The 13892-nt window shown below is 40.5% G+C and overlaps 8 non-coding genes across 8 annotated transcripts; all 8 read left to right on the forward strand.

Moving 5' to 3' along the window:
• Positions 1-2354: 2354 nt before the first annotated feature.
• LOC135023921 (U1 spliceosomal RNA) lies at positions 2355-2518 on the forward strand. The gene has a single exon (XR_010220810.1). It is a non-coding gene; the product is annotated as a U1 spliceosomal RNA (small nuclear RNA).
• Positions 2519-2670: 152 nt separating this feature from the next.
• On the forward strand, positions 2671-2833 carry LOC135023935 (U1 spliceosomal RNA). Its single transcript, XR_010220824.1, has one exon. It is a non-coding gene; the product is annotated as a U1 spliceosomal RNA (small nuclear RNA).
• A 671-nt stretch (positions 2834-3504) lies between these two features.
• Positions 3505-3668, forward strand: LOC135023922 (U1 spliceosomal RNA). The gene has a single exon (XR_010220811.1). It is a non-coding gene; the product is annotated as a U1 spliceosomal RNA (small nuclear RNA).
• A 152-nt stretch (positions 3669-3820) lies between these two features.
• On the forward strand, positions 3821-3983 carry LOC135023884 (U1 spliceosomal RNA). Its single transcript, XR_010220776.1, has one exon. It is a non-coding gene; the product is annotated as a U1 spliceosomal RNA (small nuclear RNA).
• A 671-nt stretch (positions 3984-4654) lies between these two features.
• On the forward strand, positions 4655-4818 carry LOC135023925 (U1 spliceosomal RNA). Its single transcript, XR_010220814.1, has one exon. It is a non-coding gene; the product is annotated as a U1 spliceosomal RNA (small nuclear RNA).
• A 152-nt stretch (positions 4819-4970) lies between these two features.
• On the forward strand, positions 4971-5133 carry LOC135023885 (U1 spliceosomal RNA). Its single transcript, XR_010220777.1, has one exon. It is a non-coding gene; the product is annotated as a U1 spliceosomal RNA (small nuclear RNA).
• Positions 5134-5804: 671 nt separating this feature from the next.
• Positions 5805-5968, forward strand: LOC135023908 (U1 spliceosomal RNA). Its single transcript, XR_010220797.1, has one exon. It is a non-coding gene; the product is annotated as a U1 spliceosomal RNA (small nuclear RNA).
• A 152-nt stretch (positions 5969-6120) lies between these two features.
• Positions 6121-6283, forward strand: LOC135023903 (U1 spliceosomal RNA). Its single transcript, XR_010220792.1, has one exon. It is a non-coding gene; the product is annotated as a U1 spliceosomal RNA (small nuclear RNA).
• Positions 6284-13892: the final 7609 nt, after the last annotated feature.

Consider the following 13892-nt stretch of genomic DNA (forward strand, 5'->3'; position numbering starts at 1 on the left):
CACTAGAAAGAAAATTTTAAAGCCTCCTGTTAGGCCATCATCTACACGACATAGCCCTGAATTTTCCAATGCGCAGCTCTTTGCAAAAGAGAGATATTGGCAAGGAAAAGCTGTCTTGTACCTTTGCATTTTTCTCCCAAACGAAGGACACTAGAATTAAAATTTTAAAGCCTCCTGTTAGGCCATCATCTACACGACATAGCCCTGAATTTTCCAATGCGCAGCTCTTTGCAAAAGAGAGATATTGGCAAGGAAAAGCTGTCTTGTACCTTTGCATTTTTCTCCCAAACGAAGGACACTAGAAAGATAATTTTAAAGCCTCCGGTTAGGCCATCATCTACACGACATAGCCCTGAATTTTCCACTGCGTAGCTCTTTGCAAAAGAGAGATATTGGCAAGGAAAAGCTGTCTTGTACCTTTGCATTTTTCTCCCAAACGAAGGACACTAGAAAGAAAATTTTAAAGCCTCCTGTTAGGCCATCATCTACACGACATAGCCCTGAATTTTCCAATGCGTAGCTCTTTGCAAAAGAGAGATATTGGCAAGGAAAAGCTGTCTTGTACCTTTGCATTTTTCTCCCAAACGAAGGACACTAGAAAGAAAATTTTAAAGCCTCCTGTTAGGCCATCATCTACACGACATAGCCCTGAATTTTCCAATGCGCAGCTCTTTGCAAAAGAGAGATATTGGCAAGGAAAAGCTGTCTTGTACCTTTGCATTTTTCTCCCAAACGAAGGTCACTAGAAAGAAAATTTTAAAGCCACCTGTTAGGCCATCATCTACACGACATAGCCCTGAATTTTCCAATGCGTAGCTCTTTGCAAAAGAGAGATATTGGCAAGGAAAAGCTGTCTTGTACCTTTGCATTTTTCTCCCAAACGAAGGACACTAGAAAGAAAATTTTAAAGCCTCCTGTTAGGCCATCATCTACACGACATAGCCCTGAATTTTCCAATGCGCAGCTCTTTGCAAAAGAGAGATATTGGCAAGGAAAAGCTGTCTTGTACCTTTGCATTTTTCTCCCAAACGAAGTTCACTAGAAAGAAAATTTTAAAGCCTCCTGTTAGGCCATCATCTACACGACATAGCCCTGAATTTTCCAATGCGCAGCTCTTTGCAAAAGAGAGATATTGGCAAGGAAAAGCTGTCTTGTACCTTTGCATTTTTCTCCCAAACGAAGGTCACTAGAAAGAAAATTTTAAAGCCTCCTGTTAGGCCATCATCTACACGACATAGCCCTGAATTTTCCAATGCGTAGCTCTTTGCAAAAGAGAGATATTGGCAAGGAAAAGCTGTCTTGTACCTTTGCATTTTTCTCCCAAACTAAGGACACTAGAAAGAAAATTTTAAAGCCTCCTGTTAGGCCATCATCTACACGGCATAGCCATGAATTTTCCAATGCGCAGCTCTTTGCAAAAGAGAGATATTGGCAAGGAAAAGCTGTCTTGTACCTTTGCATTTTTCTCCCAAACGAAGGACACTAGAATTAAAATTTTAAAGCCTCCTGTTAGGCCATCATCTACACGACATAGCCCTGAATTTTCCAATGCGCAGCTCTTTGCAAAAGAGAGATATTGGCAAGGAAAAGCTGTCTTGTACCTTTGCATTTTTCTCCCAAACGAAGGACACTAGAATTAAAATTTTAAAGCCTCCTGTTAGGCCATCATCTACACGACATAGCCCTGAATTTTCCAATGCGCAGCTCTTTGCAAAAGAGAGATATTGGCAAGGAAAAGCTGTCTTGTACCTTTGCATTTTTCTCCCAAACGAAGGACACTAGAAAGATAATTTTAAAGCCTCCTGTTAGGCCATCATCTACACGACATAGCCCTGAATTTTCCAATGCGCAGCTCTTTGCAAAAGAGAGATATTGGCAAGGAAAAGCTGTCTTGTACCTTTGCATTTTTCTCCCAAACGAAGGACACTAGAAAGAAAATTTTAAAGCCTCCTGTTAGGCCATCATCTACACGACATAGCCCTGAATTTTCCAATGCGCAGCTCTTTGCAAAAGAGAGATATTGGCAAGGAAAAGCTGTCTTGTACCTTTGCATTTTTCTCGCCATGCCCTGCACATCCCTTTTTTCTTTTCATATGCAGACGAGGGTTGAAGCCAACTTTGACCCATTGCTTGGATGACATCACCATATGCAAATCCATCTGCTGCAGGCCTTCCCCCAGGAATGCTTACACTAGTTGTTGCTCCTGGTTTGTTGTTTGGGGGTGCTTCAGTATTAGGCAGCCTTCTGCCCTCCCATGTTCATCTGAAAATATGTGTTCTCCCTGCAGTTGTTGTCCCCAGATGAGAGTTCCCTTGTGCCTGAGCAGCGGCCCTCCCCAGCCCTATCCCAAATCATACTTATTTTGCATAGGAGATACCATGGTCATGAAGATTGTTCTCCCAGGGTGAGGTTCATTCATTGCATTCTGGGTATGCTGACCCCTGTGATTTCCCCAAATGTGGGAAACTCGACTGCATTATTTGTGGTAGTGGGGGACTGTGTTTGTGCTTTCTTCTGGTCAACTCTGGTAAAAGTCAGATTTCTTTGTCTCAGATCTTCCTCTAGCCTTGTTCTTCTTTCGAGAGTTCCCTTGTGCTGCCTCAGTTGGATCTCCTTCACTTGACAGGGGGGTGCCCGAGCAGCGACCCTCCCCAGCTCTAGCCCAACTCCTACTTACCTGCCAGGTGAGATACTATGATCAGGAAGGTGCTTCTCCCAGGGCAAGGCTCACCCATTGCACTCTGGGTGTGCTGCTCCTGCGATTTCCCCAAATGTGGGAAACTTGACTGCATAATTTGTGTTTCCTCTGGTCGGCTCTCGTATAATTCAGATCTCTTTGTCTCAGGTCTTTCTCCAGCCTAGTTTGCTGTCTGTTTCCACTTCTCTTTTCTTGAGCCGCTCCCTTCTATGCCCTTGCGCACTATCCTGACCTCTCCCGTCTGCTTACTTTGTGCCTTCCAACGCACAATGCATACTACAGGTAGTGCTGCAGGGCCCACACCCTTTTACATGCTTTAAAGAACAGCTCTGGAGCTGTTACAGTGCCCAGCTGCTGCAAGAAATCATCTTGAATGCTTCAGGGGCTGGGGCATAGCCTACATGAGCCCCACACCGAAGGAGGGTGGAGATGTTTAATGCGAATTAAGGGTCATCCAAGCGCCACAAAAGGACGCCATGCCCTGCACATCCCTTTTTTCTTTTCATATGCAGACGAGGGTTGAAGCCAACTTTGACCCATTGCTTGGATGACATCACCATATGCAAATCCATCTGCTGCAGGCCTTCCCCCAGGAATGCTTACACTAGTTGTTGCATTTGGTTTGTTGTTTGGGGGTGCTTCAGTATTAGGCAGCCTTCTGCCCTCCCATGTTCATCTGAAAATATGTGTTCTCCCTGCAGTTGTTGTCCCCAGATGAGAGTTCCCTTGTGCTGCCTCAGTTGAATCTCCTTTACTTGACAGAGATGTGCCTGAGCAGCGGCCCTCCCCAGCCCTATCCCAAATCATACTTATTTTGCATAGGAGATACCATGGTCATGAAGATTGTTCTCCCAGGGTGAGGTTCATTCATTGCATTCTGGGTATGCTGACCCCTGTGATTTCCCCAAATGTGGGAAACTCGACTGCATTATTTGTGGTAGTGGGGGACTGTGTTTGTGCTTTCTTCTGGTCAACTCTGGTAAAAGTCAGATTTCTTTGTCTCAGATCTTCCTCTAGCCTTGTTCTTCTTTCGAGAGTTCCCTTGTGCTGCCTCAGTTGGATCTCCTTCACTTGACAGGGGGGTGCCCGAGCAGCGACCCTCCCCAGCTCTAGCCCAACTCCTACTTACCTGCCAGGTGAGATACTATGATCAGGAAGGTGCTTCTCCCAGGGCAAGGCTCACCCATTGCACTCTGGGTGTGCTGCTCCTGCGATTTCCCCAAATGTGGGACACTTGACTGCATAATTTGTGTTTCCTCTGGTCGGCTCTCGTATAATTCAGATCTCTTTGTCTCAGGTCTCTCTCCAGCCTAGTTTGCTGTCTGTTTCCACTTCTCTTTTCTTGAGCCGCTCCCTTCTATGCCCTTGCGCACTATCCTGACTTCTCCTGTCTGCTTACTTTGTGCCTTCCAACGCACAATGCGAACTACAGGTAGTGCTGCAGGGCCCACACCCTTTTAGTTGCCTTACAGAGCAGCTCTGGAGCTGTTACAGTGCCCAGCTGCTGCAAGAAATCAGCTTGAATGCTTCAGGTGCTGGGGCATAGCCAACATGAGCCCCACACCTAAGGAGGGTGGAGGTGTTTAATGCGAATTAGGGGTCATGCAAGCGCCGCAAAAGGCCGCCATGCCCTGCACATCCCTTTTTTCTTTTCATATGCAGACGAGGGTTGAAGCCAACTTTGACCCACTGCTTGGATGACATCACCATATGCAAATCCATCTGCTGCAGGCCTTCCCCCAGGAATGCTTGCACTAGTTGTTGCATTTGGTTTGTTGTTTGGGGGTGCTTCAGTATTAGGCAGCCTTCTGCCCTCCCATGTTCATCTGAAAATATGTGTTCTCCCTGCAGTTGTTGTCCCCAGATGAGAGTTCCCTTGTGCTGCCTCAGTTGAATCGCCTTTACTTGACAGAGATGTGCCTGAGCAGCGGCCCTCCCCAGCCCTATCCCAAATCATACTTATTTTGCATAGGAGATATCATGGTCATGAAGATTGTTCTCCCAGGGTGAGGTTCATTCATTGCATTCTGGGTATGATGACCCCTGTGATTTCCCCAAATGTGGGAAACTCGACTGCATTATTTGTGGTAGAGGGGGACTGTGTTTGTGCTTTCCTCTGGTCAGCTCTGGTAAAAGTCAGATTTCTTTGTCTCAGATCTTCCTCTAGCCTTGTTCTTCTTTCGAGAGTTCCCTTGTGCTGCCTCAGTTGGATCTCCTTCACTTGACAGGGGGGTGCCCGAGCAGCGACCCTCCCCAGCTCTAGCCCAACTCCTACTTACCTGCCAGGTGAGATACTATGATCAGGAAGGTGCTTCTCCCAGGGCAAGGCTCACCCATTGCACTCTGGGTGTGCTGCTCCTGCGATTTCCCCAAATGTGGGACACTTGACTGCATAATTTGTGTTTCCTCTGGTCGGCTCTCGTATAATTCAGATCTCTTTGTCTCAGGTCTCTCTCCAGCCTAGTTTGCTGTCTGTTTCCACTTCTCTTTTCTTGAGCCGCTCCCTTCTATGCCCTTGCGCACTATCCTGACTTCTCCCGTCTGCTTACTTTGTGCCTTCCAACGCACAATGCGAACTACAGGTAGTGCTGCAGGGCCCACACCCTTTTACTTGCCTTACAGAGCAGCTCTGGAGCTGTTACAGTGCCCAGCTGCTGCAAGAAATCAGCTTGAATGCTTCAGGTGCTGGGGCATAGCCAACATGAGCCCCACACCTAAGGAGGGTGGAGGTGTTTAATGCGAATTAGGGGTCATGCAAGCGCCGCAAAAGGCCGCCATGCCCTGCACATCCCTTTTTTCTTTTCATATGCAGACGAGGGTTGAAGCCAACTTTGACCCACTGCTTGGATGACATCACCATATGCAAATCCATCTGCTGCAGGCCTTCCCCCAGGAATGCTTGCACTAGTTGTTGCATTTGGTTTGTTGTTTGGGGGTGCTTCAGTATTAGGCAGCCTTCTGCCCTCCCATGTTCATCTGAAAATATGTGTTCTCCCTGCAGTTGTTGTCCCCAGATGAGAGTTCCCTTGTGCTGCCTCAGTTGAATCTCCTTTACTTGACAGAGATGTGCCTGAGCAGCGGCCCTCCCCAGCCCTATCCCAAATCATACTTATTTTGCATAGGAGATACCATGGTCATGAAGATTGTTCTCCCAGGGTGAGGTTCATTCATTGCATTCTGGGTATGCTGACCCCTGTGATTTCCCCAAATGTGGGAAACTCGACTGCATTATTTGTGGTAGTGGGGGACTGTGTTTGTGCTTTCCTCTGGTCAGCTCTGGTAAAAGCCAGATTTCTGTGTCTCAGATCTTCCTCTAGCCTTGTTCTTCTTTCGAGAGTTCTCTTGTGCTGCCTCAGTTGGATCTCCTTCACTTGACAGGGGGGTGCCCGAGCAGCGACCCTCCTCAGCTCTTGCCCAACTCCTACTTACCTGCCAGGTGAGATACTATGATCATGAAGGTGCTTCTCCCAGGGCAAGGCTCACCCATTGCACTCTGTGTGTGCTGCTCCAGCTATTTCCCCAAATGTGGGAAACTCGACTGCATAATTTGTGTTTCCCCTGGTCGGCTCTCGTATAATTCAGATCTCTTTGTCTCAGGTCTCTCTCCAGCCTAGTTTGCTGTCAGTTTCCACTTCTCTTTTCTTGAGCCGCTCCCTTCTATGCCCTTGCGCACTATCCTGACTTCTCCCGTCTGCTTACTTTGTGCCTTCCAACGCACAATGCGAACTACAGGTAGTGCTGCAGGGCCCACACCCTTTTAGTTGCCTTACAGAGCAGCTCTGGAGCTGTTACAGTGCCCAGCTGCTGCAAGAAATCAGCATGAATGTTCTTCGTTGATTGATGGAAGAAACATCTTACAAAAACTCTCCAGATTATTGACTTTTTAAAGTTTTTCTAGGAAACGTTCTAGATGAATGCTTATTAGCGTTTGTCAGAATGTAAGTTTGCAAAGTGTCTCTGTGGCGCAATCAGTTAGCGTGTTCGGTTATTATCTAAAAGGTTGGTGGTTCAATCCCACCCAGGGACGTAATTTACCTTGTGATCAGATTTTGGTGATCTTAAAGTAGACAAGTCAAAATTTCAAACCCCCTGTTATGGTGTGGGTACCTGGCCTTCCCTGATGTAATCAGAGTTAGATTTGATTCAGTGATTTTATAAAAACAGCTAGGAAGCACAATTTAGCAGTAGGTTGCAGAGAAAAAAAAATATGCTGGCAGAAAAATCCAATTGAGTGAATAAACAGCTCTTCATTTTCTGGCTTTATTTTTATGCTAACAAATTTGTTCTCTGAAAAGTGTCCACAAAGCCAAGTCTCTGATTAACACCTTTGTAAGGATGGTTTTTCACCTATTACTAAATTAAACTTGCTTCATTGGAAAGGCAGCAAGATGCATCCTCATTTCAATGTCTACTGAAATAATACAGGTTGACACCAGGAAACATTAACGGCACTGCATCCTTGCTGCTTTCTCATGTGGAAGTCTGTTTAATGTGAAAACAAGGTGATATCTAATTAGCACACAGGTAAGCAATTAAGAAAATCTTTATTTAAGGGTGAAGATGTTTCTCACAAAATCGTTGCCCCAATGCATCATTGAAATTCAACCTGGAAAGATGATTTTAATATATCACTTGTACATTTTGTATTGCTCTTCTGGTGACAATGTAGTTTGTTTTTGTCAATTACCATTTTAATAATAGGGTAAAGAAAATTAAGTGGATTTTTGAAAGAAAACAATACTGTCAATATACTATTAAAACAAATTAAAATGGTAAAAGTTATTGTACTTTAAGTAAAAATAAAAGAGCAAAAATATCCATCCCAGTTTTGGATTACTTTAATTAACAAAAAAAATGCATATAGCAAAGGATAGTTTCAATCTGCCTACCTCTGGGTTATGGGCCCAGCATGCTTCCATTGCAGTACTCTGCTGCACATGTAAGTGCAAGAGATCCTGAAGCACTCACTCATCATGGGAAAGTACCAATGTGTTTCTTTGTTGGTTGATGGAAGAAACATCTTACAAAAACTCTCCAGATTATTGACTTTTTAAAGTTTTTCTAGGAAACGTTCTAGATGAATGCTTATTAGCCTTTGTCAGTATGTACTTTTTGCAAAGTGTCTCTGTGGCGCAATTGGTTAGTGTGTACGGCTATTAACCAAAAGGTTGGTGGTTAAATCCTACCCAGGGACGTAATTGACCTTGTGATCAGATTTTGGTAATATTTAAGTAGACAAGTCAAAATTTCAAACCCCCTCTTATTGTGTAGGGTACCTAGCCTTCTCTGATGTAATCAGAGTTAGATTTGATTCAGTGATTTTATAAAAACAGCTAGGAAGCACAATTTAGCAGTGGGTTGCAGAGAAAAAGAAATATGCTGGCAAAAAAAATCCAATTGAGTGATTAAACAGCTCTTCATTTCTGGCTTTATTTTTATGCTAACAAATTTGTTCTCTGAAAAGTGTCCACAAAGCCAAGTCTCTGATTAACACCTTTGTAGGGATGGTTTTTCACGTATTACTAAATTAAACTTGCTTCATTGGAAAGGCAGCAAGATGCATCCTCATTTCAATGTCTACTGAAATAATACAAGTTGACACCAGGAAACATTAACGCCACTGCATCCTTGCTGCTTTCTCATGTGGAAGTCTGTTTAATGTGAAAACAAGGTGATATCTAATTAGCACACAGGTAAGGAATTAAGAAAATCTTTATTTAAGGGTGAAGATGTTTCTCACAAAATCGTTGCCCCAATGCATCATTGAAATTCAAGCTGGAAAGATGATTTTAATATATCACTTGTACATTTTGTATTGCTCTTCTGGTGACAATGTAGTTTGTTTTTGTCAATTACCATTTTAATAATAGGGTAAAGAAAATTAAGTGGATTTTTGAAAGAAAACAATACTGTCAATATACTATTAAAACAAATTAAAATGGTAAAAGTTATTGTACTTTAAGTAAAAATAAAAGAGCAAAAATATCAATCCCAGTTTTGGATTACTTTAACAAAAAAAAATGCATATAGCAAAGGATAGTTTCAATCTGCCTACCTCTGGGTTATGGGCCCAGCATGCTTCCATTGCAGTACTCTGCTGCACATGTAAGTGCAAGAGATCCTGAAGCACTCACTCATCATGGGAAAGTACCAATGTGTTTCTTCGTTGGTTGATGGAAGAAACATCTTACAAAAACTCTCCAGATTATTGACTTTTTAAAGTTTTTCTAGGAAACGTTCTAGATGAATGCTTATTAGCCTTTGTCAGTATGTACTTTTGCAAAGTGTCTCTGTGGCGCAATTAGTTAGTGTGTAAGGCTATTAATCAAAAGGTTGGTGGTTCAATCTCACCCAGGAATGTAATTGACCTTGTGATCAGATTTTGGTGATATTTAAGTAGACAAGTCAAAATTTCAAACCCCCTCTTATTGTGTAGGGTACCTGGCCTTCTCTGATGTAATCAGAGTTAGATTTGATTCAGTGATTTTATAAAAAACAGCTAGGAAGCACAATTTAGCAGTGGGTTGCAGATAAAAAAAATATGCTGGCAGAAAAATCCAATTGAGTGATTAAACAGCTCTTCATTTTCTGGCTTTATTTTTATGCTAACAAATTTGTTCTCTGAAAAGTGTCCACAAAGCCATGTCTCTGATTAACACCTTTGTAGGGATGGTTTTTCACCTATTACTAAATTAAACTTGCTTCATTGGAAAGGCAGCAAGATGCATCCTCATTTCAATGTCTACTGAAATAATACAGGTTGACACCAGGAAACATTAACGCCACTGCATCCTTGCTGCTTTCTCATGTGGAAGTCTGTTTAATGTGAAAACAATGTGATATCTAATTAGCACACAGGTAAGGAATTAAGAAAATCTTTATTTAAGGGTGAAGATGTTTCTCACAAAATCGTTGCCCCAATGCATCATTGAAATTCAAGCTGGAAAGATGATTTTAATATATCACTTGTACATTTTGTATTGCTCTTCTGGTGACAATGTAGTTTGTTTTTGTCAATTACCATTTTAATAATAGGGTAAAGAAAATTAAGTGGATTTTTGAAAGAAAACAATACTGTCAATATACTATTAAAACAAATTAAAATGGTAAAAGTTATTGTACTTTAAGTAAAAATAAAAGAGCAAAAATATCAATCCCAGTTTTGGATTACTTTAATTAACAAAAAAAATGCATATAGCAAAGGATAGTTTCAATCTGCCTACCTCTGGGTTATGGGCCCAGCATGCTTCCATTGCAGTACTCTGCTGCACATGTAAGTGCAAGAGATCCTGAAGCACTCACTCATCATGGGAAAGTACCAATGTGTTTCTTCATTGGTTGATGGAAGAAACATCTTACAAAAACTCTCCAGATTATTGACTTTTTAAAGTTTTTCTAGGAAACGTTCTAGATGAATGCTTATTAGCCTTTGTCAGTATGGACTTTTGCAAAGTGTCTCTGTGGCGCAATTGGTTAGTGTGTAAGGCTATTAACCAAAAGGTTGGTAGTTCAATCCCACCCAGGGACGTAATTGACCTTGTGATCAGATTTTGGTGATATTTAAGTAGACAAGTCAAAATTTCAAACCCCATCTTATTGTGTAGGGTACCTGGCCTTCTCTGATGTTATCAGAGTTAGATTTGATTCAGTGGTTTTATAAAAAACAGCTAGGAAGCACAATTTAGCAGTGGGTTGCAGAGAAAAAAAATATGCTGGCAAAAAAATCCAATTGAGTGATTAAACAGCTCTTCATTTTCTGGTTTATTTTTATGCTAACAAATTTGTTCTCTGAAAAGTGTCCACAAAGCCAAGTCTCTGATTAACACCTTTGTAGGGATGGTTTTTCACCTATTACTAAATTAAACTTGCTTCATTGGAAAGGCAGCAAGATGCATCCTCATTTCAATGTCTACTGAAATAATACAGGTTGACACCAGGAAACATTAACGCCACTGCATCCTTGCTGCTTTCTCATATGGAAGTCTGTTTAATGTGAAAACAAGGTGATATCTAATTAGCACACAGGTAAGGAATTAAGAAAATCTTTATTTAAGGGTGAAGATGTTTCTCACAAAATCGTTGCCCCAATGCATCATTGAAATTCAAGCTGGAAAGATGATTTTAATATATCACTTGTACATTTTGTATTGCTCTTCTGGTGACAATGTAGTTTGTTTTTGTCAATTACCATTTTAATAATAGGGTAAAGAAAATTAAGTGGATTTTTGAAAGAAAACAATACTGTCAATATACTATTAAAACAAATTAAAATGGTAAAAGTTATTGTACTTTAAGTAAAAATAAAAGAGCAAAAATATCAATCCCAGTTTTGGATTACTTTAATTAACAAAAAAAAATGCATATAGCAAAGGATAATTTCAATCTGCCTACCTCTGGGTTATGAGCCCAGCATGCTTCCATTGCAGTACTCTGCTGCACATGTAAGTGCAAGAGATCCTGAAGCACTCACTCATCATGGGAAAGTACCAATGTGTTTCTTTGTTGGTTGATGGAAGAAACATCTTAAAAAACTCTCCAGATTATTGACTTTTTAAAGTTTTTTCTAGGAAACGTTCTAGATGAATGCTTATTAGCCTTTGTCAGTATGTACTTTTGCAAAGTGTCTCTGTGGCGCAATTGGTTAGTGTGTAAGGCTATTAACAAAAGGTTGGTGGTTCAATCCCACCCAGGAATGTAATTGACCTTGTGATCAGATTTTGGTGATATTTAAGTAGACAAGTCAAAATTTCAAACCCCCTCTTATTGTGTAGGGTACCTGGCCTTCTCTGATGTAATCAGTTAGATTTGATTCAGTGATTTTATAAAAAACAGCTAGGAAGCACAATTTAGCAGTGGGTTGCAGATAAAAAAAATATGCTGGCAAAAAAATACAATTGAGTGATTAAACAGCTCTTCATTTTCTGGCTTTATTTTTATGCTAACAAATTTGTTCTCTGAAAAGTGTCCACAAAGCCAAGTCTCTGATTAACACCTTTGTAGGGATGGTTTTTCACCTATTACTAAATTAAACTTGCTTCATTGGAAAGGCAGCAAGATGCATCCTCATTTCAATGTCTACTGATATAATACAGGTTGACACCAGGAAACATTAACGCCACTGCATCCTTGCTGCTTTCTCATGTGGAAGTCTGTTTAATGTGAAAACAAGGTGATATCTAATTAGCACACAGGTAAGGAATTAAGAAAATCTTTATTTAAGGGTGAAGATGTTTCTCACAAAATCGTTGCCCCAATGCATCATTGAAATTCAAGCTGGAAAGATGATTTTAATATATCACTTGTACATTTTGTATTGCTCTTCTGGTGACAATGTAGTTTGTTTTTGTCAATTACCATTTTAATAATAGGGTAAAGAAAATTAAGTGGATTTTTGAAAGAAAACAATACTGTCAATATACTATCAAAACAAATTAAAATGGTAAAAGTTATTGTACTTTAAGTAAAAATAAAAGAGCCAAAATATCAATCCCAGTTTTGGATTACTTTAATTAACAAAAAAAATGCATATAGCAAAGGATAGTTTCAATCTGCCTACCTCTGGGTTATGGGCCCAGCATGCTTCTATTGCAGTACTCTGCTGCACATGTAAGTGCAAGAGATCCTGAAGCACTCACTCATCATGGGAAAGTACCAATGTGTTTCTTCATTGGTTGATGGAAGAAACATCTTACAAAAACTCTCCAGATTATTGACTTTTTAAAGTTTTTCTAGGAAACGTTCTAGATGAATGCTTATTAGCCTTTGTCAGTATGTACTTTTGCAAAGTGTCTCTGTGGCGCAATTGGTTAGTGTGTAAGGCTATTAACCAAAAGGTTGGTGGTTCAATCCCACCCAGGGACGTAATTGACCTTGTGATCAGATTTTGGTGATATTTAAGTAGACAAGTCAAAATTTCAAACCCCATCTTATTGTGTAGGGTACCTGGCCTTCTCTGATGTAATCAGAGTTAGATTTGATTCATTGATTTTATAAAAACAGCTAGGAAGCACAATTTAGCAGTGGTTTGCAGAGAAAAAAAATATGCTGGCAGAAAAATCCAATTGAGTGATTAAACAGATCTTCATTTTCTGGCTTTATTTTTATGCTAACAAATTTGTTCTCTGAAAAGTGTCCACAAAGCCAAGTCTCTGATTAACACCTTTGTAAGGATGGTTTTTCACCTATTACTAAATTAAACTTGCTTCATTGGAAAGGCAGCAAGATGCATCCTCATTTCAATGTCTACTGAAATAATACAGGTTGACACCAGGAAACATTAACGCCACTACATCCTTTCTGCTTTCTCATGTGGAAGTCTGTTTAATGTGAAAACAAGGTGATATCTAATTAGCACACAGGTAAGGAATTAAGAAAATCTTTATTTAAGGGTGAAGATGTTTCTCACAAAATCGTTGCCCCAATGCATCATTGAAATTCAAGCTGGAAAGATGATTTTAATATATCACTTGTACATTTTGTATTGCTCTTCTGGTGACAATGTAGTTTGTTTTTGTCAATTACCATTTTAATAATAGGGTAAAGAAAATTAAGTGGATTTTTGAAAGAAAACAATACTGTCAATATACTATTAAAACAAATTAAAATGGTAAAAGTTATTGTACTTTAAGTAAAAATAAAAGAGCAAAAATATCAATCCCAGTTTTGGATTACTTTAATTAACAAAAAAAATGCATATAGCAAAGGATAATTTCAATCTGCCTACCTCTGGGTTATGAGCCCAGCATGCTTCCATTGCAGTACTCTGCTGCACATGTAAGTGCAAAAGATCCTGAAGCACTCACTCATCATGGGAAAGTACCAATGTGTTTCTTCGTTGGTTGATGGAAGAAACATCTTACAAAAACTCTCCAGATTATTGACTTTTTAAAGTTTTTCTAGGAAACGTTCTAGATGAATGCTTATTAGCCTTTGTCAGTATGTACTTTTGCAAAGTGTCTCTGTGGCGCAATTGGTTAGTGTGTAAGGCTATTAACAAAAGGTTGGTGGTTCAATCCCACCCAGGAATGTAATTGACCTTGTGATCAGATTTTGGTGATATTTAAGTAGACAAGTCAAAATTTCAAACCCCCTCTTATTGTGTAGGGTACCTGGCCTTCTCTGATGTAATCAGAGTTAGATTTGATTCAGTGATTTTATAAAAAAACAGCTAGGAAGCACAATTTAGCAGTGGGT

The sequence above is a fragment of the Pseudophryne corroboree genome, unplaced genomic scaffold, assembly GCF_028390025.1.
Source record: "Pseudophryne corroboree isolate aPseCor3 unplaced genomic scaffold, aPseCor3.hap2 scaffold_401, whole genome shotgun sequence".
NCBI lineage: Eukaryota > Metazoa > Chordata > Amphibia > Anura > Myobatrachidae > Pseudophryne > Pseudophryne corroboree.